The following is a 12,984-nucleotide window of genomic DNA, read 5'->3' as shown; positions in this document are numbered from 1 at the left end:
ACCAGACCAGGCCGCAGAAGCTCCTCAGTCACTGTGAGCCAATCTAAAACAGCTCTGAAAGTGAAGCCATTTTTGCCTTCAGAACCAGAAGAGAGAAGAAACCAACCCTTTCCATAGACTAGATTACTGCATAACTAACAGGTCCTCGTGCCTTCCTGACGTGGCCTTTCTTAAGTTGCAGCTTCATTTTTAGCTTGATGTCTTAAGATGCGATTAAAAATAAATAAATAAATCAAAACAATAAAACAATTTTTTTAATTTAATGAAACAATTTTTAAAGAACAAAATTGGGAGAGTTCAGACTTTCCAACTTTAAAACTTACTACAAGGCTACACGGATCCAAACAATGCTGAATGAGAACAGGCCTTTAGATGTTGGGACAGAATTAAGAGTCCGGAAATGTCTTGGCTCAGCTGGTTTTGATGAAAATACCAAGACAGCCAACCTTTCTCCACAAATGGTGCTAAGAGAACTAGACAGACACATGCAAAGTAGAAATTTGAAAATAAACTGAAAGTGGATTGCAGACTTAAGTGGATAGGTGAAAGTATAAAATTCTTAGGCAAAAACATACAGGTTAAGTAAGTCTCTGTGAGCTTGAGTCATACAACAATTAGATGTAATACCCACAACACAGTCAAATAAAGTTAATAGCCAAATTAAATTTCATCAAATGTAAAAATTGCTTCTATCTCAAAAGAAATCATGAAGAAAATAAAATGTTGACCAACAGAAGAAGGTAACTATTGCAAATTATGTATCTGATAGAGTCTAGATCTATTATATATAAAGAACTGTTGCTAGTCAACAACAAAAAAGACAAGATATATTTTAAAAGGCAAATGACTTACATAGAGTTGTCTGAAGAAGACATATAAATGACTAATAAACATATAAAAGTTGTTAAAATATGCTCAACCTTATTAGCTGTGAATGGGTACAAGAGATATTTCTCTGCGTCCACTAGGTTAGGAGTATTTTTAGAACAGGAACATGATGTTTTGGTGAGGATGTGGAGAAAATGGAATTCTCCCACAGTGGTAATAGAGTTCCAAAAAGGATTCAGTCTTCTGAAAATCAGGTAGCCAGGTCCCTCAAAAAGTTAAACCTAGAATTACTGTATGAGTTTTAGAAAGTTTGCTGAAGAGTTCAGGAGACTCCCCAAAACAATACAGGTCACTGCCACTGCCCTTGGTTGCTTCCCAGAACTTGAAGATAAAACCCTATCACTAAAGACACACACATGTCATAAACAGGGCTTGGAGGAATTGAGCTGGATCTGACCTGGAAGTCTCTTCCCTGACAATTAGCTCTCACAGAATGAGAAGGTGCTACACAAGCTGCTGAGGAAGATGAGCAATTAATAGTCCTACCCAGACGTAGAGCTTACAAACCGCAATGGCCAGATTATCTCCAAGGGTACAATAGCGGCACTTATATATTGGGCAAACCAACAGCTGTTTAATTTTACTCAATGGCGGCTCAATAGGAGGGAATTCATAGCTGGTATTATAAACTTACCCAGCTACTGGTGGTTGGTGAGGTCATGGACCCCAGAGGATAATCTTGTGCTGCCACTTTCCTAGCCACTATAATTTCCAACTGCATCCTAAATATGTATTCCTACATCCACAAATAAGTATAGCTTTCACGTCTCATAAGGAAATCTACTTTTTGCAGCAGATGGAAAGTATTACCGATAACTAAAACTGCTCAAACTACACAGAAAAGCAGATTATGGGGTGCCAATCTCACTTGGCACATTTGTAACATAAGCCTCCACTGAAGGTTCAGGGAACATCATGAAGGAGGAGGCTGGAAAGATTATAAGAGCCCAGGGTACCAGGACATCCGCTATGATATAGCATCTCTCATACATGACAGGGAAGTTGCTTTATAGTGGTATATTATTTGTGTTTTAATAAATAAAGCTTTCCTGAAGATCAGAGGGCAAAACAATCACAGTAGTTGGCCGTATAGACAAGGGAGTGGTGACACTCACCTTTAATACCAAGACTTAAGAGGCTGAGGCAGACGGATCTCTGAGTTTAAGACCAGCCTGGTCTATAGAGGGAGTTCCAGAACAGCCAGGGAGGAGTGCTACTTACTGGCTTGCTCCCTACATCTTTCTCAGCCTGCTTTCTTACAGAATCTAAGACCACCAGCCCAGGAGTGGCACTACCCACTATTGGCTGGGTCTTTTTCCATCAATCAGTAATTAAGAAAATGGCTTATAGCTGGATCTTATGGAGGCATTTTCTCAATTGAGGTTCCCTTCTTTCAGATAACTCTAGCTTGTGCCAAGTTGCTATAAGACTAGCCAGTACAGTATGTATGTAGTATGTATGTATGTATGCATGTGTTTGTATAACAATAAATAAAGAAGTCATTAATATGGGAGTGGGAGCATGTGAGAAAGAGTTGGGAGGTAGGGAGGGGTGTACATGATGCACATACAAAACTCATGTAGAAAATTTTCAAAAAATTTAAAGAAAAATATACAAAAGAAGTCTCTTAAGTGGAGTTATAGCTTTCTACAAAACACATTGTTCTTGGTTGTTCACGGTGATGTTATTCCTACTAGCCAAATGGTTATGACTTAAATGCCTGTCAGGTGATAAATGGGAAAACAAACCTGGTTCACGCAGCAGATGCTCTAGATCTACAGATGTGAGCGGTGTGCTGACCAGAGCATGCAGCGACAAATCTTTAACACACTGTTCTAATTCAGTGGTTCTCAATTTGTGGGTTGTTTTCCCTCTGAGGGCCAAGTGACCTTTTCACAGGGGTCACGTATCAGATATTCTACATATCAGATATCTATGATTCATGACAGCAGCAAAATTACAATTATGAAGTAACAATAAAATAATGTTATAGTTGGGGGGGTCACTACAACACGAGGAACTGTATTTAACCATCATAGCATTCGGGAGGTTGAGAACCACTGTTCTCAGTGGATGAGGCCAAACATAAATGATCACAGACTGAATGATTCCAGTTACCTTCCTCATGCACCTCATGGGGGAATTACAGAATTTGGGAATTCCTCTCTTTGTCCCCATGCAGTGCTAGATTTGTGCGTACTGGGAAAGTCCTCTAACATTGAACTGCAAACCCGCCTGTCTGGGAATGCCTTTGCTAGTGAGAGGGCTCTGGTCAATATGGAGGTGGATAGTGTTGGAACCAAAGGGCATTCAGAGTTGATGATCTGCTGGCATACCTTTCCTAGCAGAGATGGCTGTATTGGGTTAACCCTCGAGACATTAGAAAGGGATTTATCTGCCTTTCCCCCACACCGTCCCCTCCACTGACCGAATTTCTTCTTGTGAGATGCCATGTCATACCGGTTAAATGCCTAACTGTGGTTTGCACCGTATGCGCCCAGTTCTTTTCTCTACTACTTACTAGTTTTGTGTTCTGAAGTTACACAATCTCTTGCTTTCTATATGAAGAGGACTTAGCTATACTTTCTACTTAATAGACTTATTTTCAGGTTTAAACAAAGTAATCACATAGATGGACTTATACTATGCTTGGTAAAACTAATAATAATAAATATTAGCCACTGTGGTTGCTGGTACTGTTTTCCTATGTTCTGTGATCCCAGGGTGCCCCCTGATTGGCACCTGTCTGTCTTTCAGGTTTCCGTACAACCCTCCTTTGACTTCCTGTGCTCTCATCCAGGAATTGGCAAACCACAGCCAAGTTTTTTAAAGTTTTATTGGGACATAGCACCCCCATATTTTTATATACCTCAGGTGGCTGCTTTCACACTGCAGTGGCAGAGGTAGGCCATACAGACAAAGCCCATGTGGCCCACAATGTGAGCACATGGTAACAGTTAATGAAACCTGGGAAATGAGATCTGGTTGGGGGTCCAAGAAGAAGAAATAGCTTTGTTCATCAGCTAAGAATGTTTGTCATGAAAGAAAAGCTATGGGTATGGGGACGGGGCACTGAAGTTCTCAGTGCCCCAACCATCCTGACTATCATACCCCATGCTCATCAGAGATCCTTGGAACACACTTCTGCAGGCTTATGACTGTGGGGCACACACTTTACAACATGCTAACTCCACTACTTAGATTTGGTATTTTGATCAAGGTGACTTTTGTGTTTTTGAATGCTCTTACACCTACATGCTGTAGACTTTCTCCTACCACAGTGCCTAAAGAACATGCAATAGAAAGCCAATGACTCTCAATCATTTGATGTTGTACCCAATCCACTTCTTAGTCATAAGTAATTGGGATAATTGTAGCTGACGTGTGCTGCACACTTGTAGCACTGTCATATCTAATGTTCTTTGAGGAGGGAAGCATGTGCCCTCTATGTTATAGATGAGAAAACTAAGAAAAAGAGAAGTGATGTAATTTGCCCAAGCTGTACAATAATTAATAATAACTGATTGATTGGTCTAGAATTAAACAGCAGCTCTAACAACAGAACACTAATTAATTTGCCTTGGTAATGTATCTGCTTCATATGGTGACATTAACATCTCATCCTTGAATAGAAGTTTACAGTTTATTAAATCGATGAGAGAACCCTCATTTTCCAGACAAGTAAACTGAAGGATTTGTAGGCAGTTTGCCGGTATTATGGAAGCATTTGTAAGGCAGAAGACTATCAGGGATTGTCTCACTCTCCACTCTTCCTATCGCAAACAAGAGGTGAAGCAGAGCTGCACGCAATGTCTTTGCAACAGAACATCCATGATTCTAGAACCCATTGAGTGTGAGATCAGAACACACTATCAAGGATGCCTTAGACCGCACATGTACCATATCTGTCAATCACATGTATGCATCCTCAAGGCAAGAAATTCTCCTGAGAATAAGTCTTAAGGGAATAAAAGAAAACATAATAATAATAATAATAATAACAATAATAAACATTGGAGACAATCTTACTATTAACCAGAGGACAGATAGGTCAGCACGCTTGGTGGCAAACACCTTTACCTGATGAGTCAACTCTCTAGCCTTGGGTTTCAAATACTACTTAGCGATTCCCAGGTAGCCACCACTACCAGCTGTGTGTGTCTTGACTCATCCAACTGCTTGTGTTCACAAAGATGTGGGAGGTGTGATGGTTAGTGTTAATGGTTAAGCTGCCAGGAACCGGATGACTTGGGAGAGTGGTTCCTAGGCATGTCTGTGGGGGATTATCTTGATGACATATTAGATATGGGAAGACCTATCTCTTTTTTTTTAAAGTTGTATCAACATTATTTTTGTATTTATTTATATATTTTTTATTTTATTGTTTTTAAAAACTTAATAAACAACTATCTTTTTTCATTTTACATGCTAATCCCAGTTCTCACTCCCTCTCCTCCTCCCATTCTTTCCACCTACCCCTACCCCTCCCCCTCCCCATCCACTCCTCAGAGAGGGTAAGGCCCATTGTTTTGGGGAAGGTCCAAGCTGTCCCTACTATATATAGGCTGAGCAATGTATCATCCAAAGAGAATAGGTTCCCAAGAAGTCAGCACATACAGTAGGGATAAATTCTGGTGCCACTGCCAGTGGCCCCGCAGTCTGCCCCAGCCATACAACTTCACCCACATTCAGAGGGGCAAGTTTGGTCCCAAGCTTGTTTCTGTAGGAAGACCTATCTTAACTGTGGCTGAGGCCACTCCCTGGGCAGGGGATCTCGGATTGCCTAAGTGAAGGATGGAGACTGAGCGCTGTGTGCGGTTGTCATTGTTCGCTGTTCTTGATTAGGGTCGTGCTGACTCCCCCTCTAGGATGGACTGCCCGGAACCGTGAGCCAAAGCAAGTCGTTCCTTCTTCAGGGTGTTTATGTCACAGTTGCAGTAGAGGAGGAGAATGTGTGATCACCTCCTGTTTTCATAGGTGTGCTGTTTGGTTCCTTCAGAAAAGAAGTTAAAGCCTGGTTTAGAATGGCAGAGTGTCAGGACCAGGCAAGAACTATAGCTCAAGAGTTTCCGGGGAGCAAATGAGACCAAATCCTCGCTCAGTGCTGTCATTTGTATCTCTTTTCCAATAGGACTTAGGACCCTCCAGGGAAAGACTGCAATCCTCCTCGCTGACACATTGCAAATCATTGTAAAAAAAAAAACCGGGGTGTTCCCAAGCGGAGAGGAGGTGGAAAGGAGCAGGCCACAGCTACAGAGAAGATCTAAAGTAGCAGCGCAATTCCTGTAAGGGGGACTGACATCAGCTGGGGGTGGGACGGCAGTCTCCAGGCTGAGAATGCAGCTCGTTTGGACCCAGCTACCCTGGGAGCATTTGAGAAAGGGTACACCGTGTACGATTTGGAAGAATGGTGGGCTAGATGAGACAGTGGCACTTCGGGGCTCACACTGCTTTTCAGTGGGATGCTTAGAGTGGCCCCCAAGAATGAGACTTGGCTTTGAGTAATAGAGTATCTGTCCCAGAGGTGGGAATGGTAGCAAAGACGAGTGGCGCTGAGTTGAGACACTGGAGTCGGGCCATAGTCCAGGAGCAGCGTGGGACTATCTAAGGAAGGTCTGCGCTGAGCCAACAGAGCCCCTGAGATGGAGCACACTTGCCTCCTGAGGGCAGCACCATGTGCCCTGTCTCGCTCTACTGACCAGGGAGGTGACAAGAGGCTCTAGCTTAGACATTCAGCACGCATCCTGATTTCACCAGCTTGGGTCGTGCAGGACTTCCTGGTAGTAGTGACCGTGGTGACATCAGAGATGGGGGCAGACTTCAAGTCCTAAGTGCTGTCTTAGTGGAAGCCTGCGAACCTGTGTCTGTGGACTCCCGCTTTGGGGAGGACACTCAACGGAATTATTTCTAGCCACATGTTAGCACCCCTGGGCATTTCCAGAAATACTTAAGGGAAAAGAATTCATTAAAGGCTGAGGCGACGCAGGGACACACATAACTGGTGGAGTGTGAGGTGTTTGGAAGAGATGACGTAAACAGCTCTGGCCAGAGGTTATCAAAGGCATATGATTCTCCACAGGTTCAATGCTTGTCTTTAAATAATTGGACTTCTGTGGCTCCTAGGTTTAACGATACCAAGGGGCTGCCCTAAGAGGACTTCCGTTTTTTTCAGAGTCAAGGGATCCCACAGCCAGTGTTGACTGCAGACAGTTTGGTGGCTCCTGCTCTGGGGATGCTCGCCGTCTACCGTCACTTGACTATGACATCTCATGTGCATATTTAGTCTTTCCTTTCTCCCAAGTGAGCTGCAACGGCAGATGTAGGATACGGGAATTCACCGAAGATGACAAATAACTGATAGTAGCTGGATTTAGTTTCTGTTGGAGGAAGGGGCCGTGGGTCCACTAACGCCTTAGCAGAGAGGTTAACTGTGAAAGGTCACTGAAGGGTGACAGTGAGCTTCCCGGAATCTGTTAATAATATAACTCAAAGGTGGCACAAGTGACTCATGCCATTATTAATAAGCCTCGAGCCATTTGGCTTCTAGGTCATAGCTTTATTCAACACATCCTTTGGAGGGAGGCAGAGGGGGAAACCATCACTGCTGACATAGCAGATACGTGGAGGATGGAGCCTGTGTACCCATTTCTCATGCAGAAGCTGGTGAACCAGCAGGAAATAGAAATGTCATCTTACTTACCTTGTGAAGGCTAAATAAAGCCATGCCCAAGAAAGACCTCAGCCCTGGCTAGTATTCTGAGATAACAAATACCCAGACAAGGACTTAAAGAGCAACTAAATGATCTGATCTGAAAGCCTGGCCTGTCTTCACTCTCTTTATCACTGAACCTTTGCTGTTTGCTGGAGATGCTTGGGGATGGGGATGCCAATGATATTCCTGGAACCATGAAAACGTTTTTTGTTTTTGTTTTTGTTTTTTTTAAAAAAAGAAAAATTTAGGTATCAAGGGGATTTGCCAAAATTGGAAGCATATTTCATAGCTTCTCGTAACATTATGATTTTTAATGAAGTATTCATTGGTTGGCACAATGGGAAGGGAAAACCTTATAATGGGCCCAAAGAAGATGAATGAATTCCTATCCATTCTAGAAAGAAGGATCAATAAAATACAGCTAACTGTAATTTCTATGAACTAATTCAGCTACCTGAACCCATTTTATAGTATACATGTTTAGAAAAGTATTTGATTGCTTGCTGTTTTTCAGTCCTGTATTAAGGAGCCCATAGCTGAGATGATCCATTTCAGGTATTAGGAAGGTAGTTTGAACTTTCATGAAAGAGGCAATCTACCACTGTGAAATCACGTTTCCACTTACACGCCTAATAATTTTTCATGATTTCTCAATGCCATAAAGTAAGAAAAGAATAACCGAAACAAACTTATAAAAAGTTGAAACAAAACAGAATAGCGCTCCAAGCTCCCCTTCGGATGATTCCCCCTGCCCTGTGGCCCCCAGTTAGCCAGCTCTCCTGCTGCCTACACTGAGCCTTGCCTCCAGCAAGAGAATTCCTATGAGACACTAAGTGGTACTGAAGATAAAACCATCAGAGGTATTGCACTTCACACGGTGCCAAAGCCAGGGCTGTCCCTCTCCCAGCTGCCTTGCTGCTCTTCAAACCTTCTATGCCCCTGCCCACCACACAGGCTTGCACTTGATGTTCTTTGGGGATGCTGGGTGCCTAGACAGCCACACAGCCTGCTTCTTTATCCAGAGCTTTGTTCAATAGTTTCTCCCCAATTCCTCTCTACTTCTTTGTTTTGTTTTTGTTCCAAGTACTTTTCCCTTAACATCACACACACACACACACACACACACGCACGCACACGTACACACACACACGCACGTATTGATGTCCTATCGCCCCTTATTTCATTGATTGCTTGCATTGCCTACAGTAGCATCCAGTATATACTTGCTGAATAAAAGAAACCGAGATACTCAGAACAACACATTTCTTTTTAGATAAGCCCACAAAAAAAAGTCTTCACTTCTCAGTTTAAACTGCTCAACGCCTCATCAAAAATCTTGTGATAATTTTTTTCAGATGCTCTGACCTCTGTGTGACCCTCGTCTAGCTGCGTTAGAACTCACATTGTCCAGCTGTAGAATGGGAATCAAAGTACCACTTACCTTCCTCCCAGACACTTTAACGGAGCAGGATCTGAGATGTCTTCCTTGCCAGGAAGACTGTGGAGGATCAGGCTGCAATGGGAACCCCAGGAGGGTGGGAGATGGGCTGTTCTCTTCTCCATTCTTGCACAGAGTAGGCACTCATGCGCCGTTTATCAGGGTTCATATCTGCGGGACCCACACTGCACCTGTGCCTGCACCAGTTGTCACGGAAGCCAGCCTCTCCACTGGGCTAACCGCTCTCAGAACAAAGACCCAAATCTGGCTTCGATGTGACGCAGGCTGCTTTTTCTAGAAGAAGCTAAACTCGCACCACGTTTGATGAGCAAGCTCCCACTGGAACTTTCTTTCCTTTGAGAACAAAGCAGAGAATTTCACACCAGAGAACATTTCAGATCGGGGGATTCTGTCTCTTGGGTCTAACTTTTTCTTTTTTTCAGAGACCCTGACTAATATAGTGACTCTCCTCTTTGGGGTCAGTTTCCTGATTCTGCTCAGAGATACTGATTCAGCAGATATTCCCCGACTAGACCCGAACAGAAACCATCTCTGCAGGGTTGGAGCCCGGAGCAGCACTGTGCTCAAGAGGGATCTACAGAGCTGATAACGCACGGATGTCCACCCACCTCCTTTTCTACTCATCTTAGTCCCTTGTTGACTAACCTTCTCTTCCACCCCCACTCATACCCCAGGGCTCCTCTCAGGCTCATGGACATTTTCTGGTCCTACGAGTCCTGAGACTACTGCTAACTCTCCGAGGTCCAACCATTTCGTATCAGAACATCTGTTTTCTCTTTCGCTCTGCCGTTTAGAGAAGCGTGTTGTAATTTCCTCAGCAGAAGTGAAAGTGATCAGTGTCTACCCATGGGTCTGTGCAGGCCCTAAAAAGAGCAAGAAGGAACCAGAAAGGAGGTGGGGGGGGGGCGATGACAAGAAGGGAGTTAGAGCAAGCCTCACAGCTCTGCCCACTTTGTGGAAGGAAATGAAAATGGTTTCAGACAGGTTTTTTTAAAACCTTAATTATAATTCTCTGTCATCAAAGAGATGCTAGTAAAATTTTCATTTTGATTATACACATTTCTTTAAACGGGCACTCATTTGCCTGAAGAGAATCTTATGCAAGGGTGTACAATTTAATTTGTTAATCTGAAAATGAGCAAAAGAGATGCAAGCCTTTTGCTGCCTCTAAACACAAGGCCCAACTTAGTGCAGGGACCTGGTCACCATTTAGGTTGCAAACAGGCATGCCATTTTAAGCACATCTGTAACAGTTGAGCAGTGAGAGATGCATTACATGGCCAAAGTAATGTGGTAGTGGCCTTCAGAAGTGCCAGTCATCCCAAGACAGCGGATGTGCATCAGCTTGAGAGCTCAGAGCTGAGACAGTGCTCTTGACATCATGGTCCATCAGAAGGCTCTCACCTAGTCTCTCCAGGTACACTGAATGCTAAATCCAGCAGGATCTTTCACATAGACTGGCTTCCAGATCATTCTCCAGACTGACTAAGTACAGAGCGGTTAAAGACATCAATGATCTATATAAAGTATCTGTGGGAACTGTATAGAATCTCGTTGCTGCAGAAGCCAGTGGGTACAAAGTAAGTCCGGTGTCAAATTGTTTCCATAATGGCAGTGGTCATTTTCTGGTACCCGTGCAACTGTTCTCAAGAGTTTACGATGAGGTAAACATTATCAGAATCAAGTGGCCATTGTTGCTTAAGAACTGGAGACCATTTGCAATTTAGCAAGAAAAGAAGATTCTGATTTTAAGAAACTAGACAGGGTGTTTGATGATAATTGGCAAAGTCCTTGTCCCTCTCATGTGACTCTGCTGGACTGAATTTCTTTAGACTTTAATATTAACATCCACAGACGTTCGGGGTTGATTTCTGAAAGCTGTAGGCTTTTAGCAGTGATCATTTTTTTTTTTCTATGCTTGGTGGGTAGGAAAAGAAGAGGCCATTGACAGGCTCTCTCCAGTGACTACAGACAATCCATTTGACTTTGATTTTTTTTTTCCAATTAGAACAGAATATGGGAGGCATATATCAATTCTACCTCAGACTTTTGGTCTTTTTCAATTGCTTTGTCTCTCTCTCTCTCTCTCTCTCTCTCTCTCTCTCTCTCTCTCTTTCTCTCTCTTTCTCTCTCTTGCTACTTAAGCACAACTACCCTTCAAGTGATAAATAGCCAAAGCCAGCATCATTCTTATCACTCCGTAGAACAATCCAGGCAGACAGCTGTCCTCCTCTTCATTCTCCAAAGTAGCTTAATTCTTCCTTCTTCCCTGGATTTGTGTTTGCTGAACTTGAGTTTTCTTCGCAGTCTTTTATGTTATGTGTTTCCTTGTTTAAATTCCTTTCCTCAAAAAGAATTACTGTGAACTATGACCTTAGCTTCTTTTAGTCATCATGGGGGGGCGGGGATGAACCCCACGGCCCTGGTCTCGATGGATCTCTTCTCTTGACAGTTCCAGGAGTCCTGGTTCGTCATGCTCTTCCACCCTGCACAGTGGCTGCATCCTTGCATTTAGTTTCCACTGCCTAAACCAACGTGGTTATTTGTTGTTCGGCCGTTTCGTATCCTTACTCGTTCTCCCTCTCATTTGCTTGACCCCTCCTCCAGCCCCAGACTCCGCCCATCTTCATTTATCCTTCTCATAGTCGGTCGGCACCCGGTCCTCCTCCTCACTTATGCTGCTCCTGAGGTTTAAAAGTGACAGTGAGACGCGCATATGAAGTTGACTGTTAGAATCTATGTGAAGACCCGGGAATCACTGCAAAAATCAATAATTGCAGCATAAGCCTGAAATGACTGCAGCCTTAAACTCGGTCTTGGTCGCCTAAACTCCTGTCAAGAGGGCAGAATGGACTCTGCGAGTCCCAGCTGCGGAAAACTCAAACTGGCAAATTGGTTGTAGAGCCAGCTGGCCTGGATAGGTGGAGGGAGAGAAGTTTGTGATGAACTTTGGTGGGTCATTTAAGAATTAGACAGAATGAAGATGACCAGACTCATTTTATACTCAAACCTTTATTTATTTGTAGTTTCAAACCCGTATTTATAGTTTCTGATTGCTCTAGTCATATTCCTTCCTGAATCGATCAAAGTCTGACCTTTGGGGTCAGACATGGTGGCACACATCTGTAATCTTATCACTCAGGAGGAAAAAGCAGGTGGATTTCTGTGAGTTTGAGGTCAATCAGGGCTATGGAGTAAGATCCTTCCGCAAAACCCAACAAACAAACCCAGTTGTTGCTCTTCTTATCCTCAGCTCAAACTGATTTTAGCAGAATGTAGGCCCATATTTCTATATGGTGTGGCAGCCAGGCTCTGAAGCCATAGGCCTCACCTGAGGTGGTCAGGTAGCCCTGCAGACAGGCTGTCACTGCCCCAACAAAAGGTCAGGATGTTGTTGCTCCTTTCTTTGTAATTTGGAGGATCCATTATAGAGATGCTGATTCAAACCTACATGACAGCTAGCATGCACAGCAGACAGGTAGATGTGGACGTGACAAAACGCCATTCACCTGGTTACCTAGGAGACAGGTCTGGTGTATTTTCCCGCTCAGTTTATGTGTTGGTATAAAAGCTATTTGGAGAATAAATGAGAGGAATTCTTCAGGATGTGAACTCAGGACTTCATGAGGAACCACTGAGAATCCCTCCCAATTAAGCCATGTGAGTTGTGTCTTTATTTCTGTCTCCTCCACGCCAGTCAAGAGAGAGGGTTTATGCTGGGGTCTGGTCTAGAGAAATAATTTATGGTCCGGGCTAGAACCGGGCCCTGACAACAGAACCTCCATTGGATTGATGACCACCACGGGTTATTTACCCAATGGACAGCTCACAAGCCCCATCCCAGCCTGCTCATCACCTGAGTCAAACATTACTGATGTATTCCCCGAGAAACACTGCTTCCCTGGCCTCTCATACACTGTGTGCT

At 43.5% G+C, this 12,984-nt stretch overlaps 1 protein-coding gene across 1 annotated transcript in view; it reads right to left on the bottom strand.

The window, feature by feature from the left end:
* Nr3c1 (nuclear receptor subfamily 3 group C member 1) overlaps positions 1-9,773 on the bottom strand; it is a 123,587-nt gene extending 113,814 nt beyond the window's left edge. Inside the window, exon 1 of the mRNA XM_085699927.2 lies at positions 9,042-9,773. The gene's annotated coding sequence lies outside the window, so the exon portion shown is untranslated. The remainder of the gene's footprint in view (positions 1-9,041) is intronic.
* Positions 9,774-12,984: the final 3,211 nt, after the last annotated feature.

This window comes from Myodes glareolus, chromosome 13 (assembly GCF_982192425.1).
Source record: "Myodes glareolus chromosome 13, mMyoGla1.1, whole genome shotgun sequence".
NCBI lineage: Eukaryota > Metazoa > Chordata > Mammalia > Rodentia > Cricetidae > Myodes > Myodes glareolus.
This window is presented reverse-complemented; position numbering and strand designations above follow the sequence as displayed.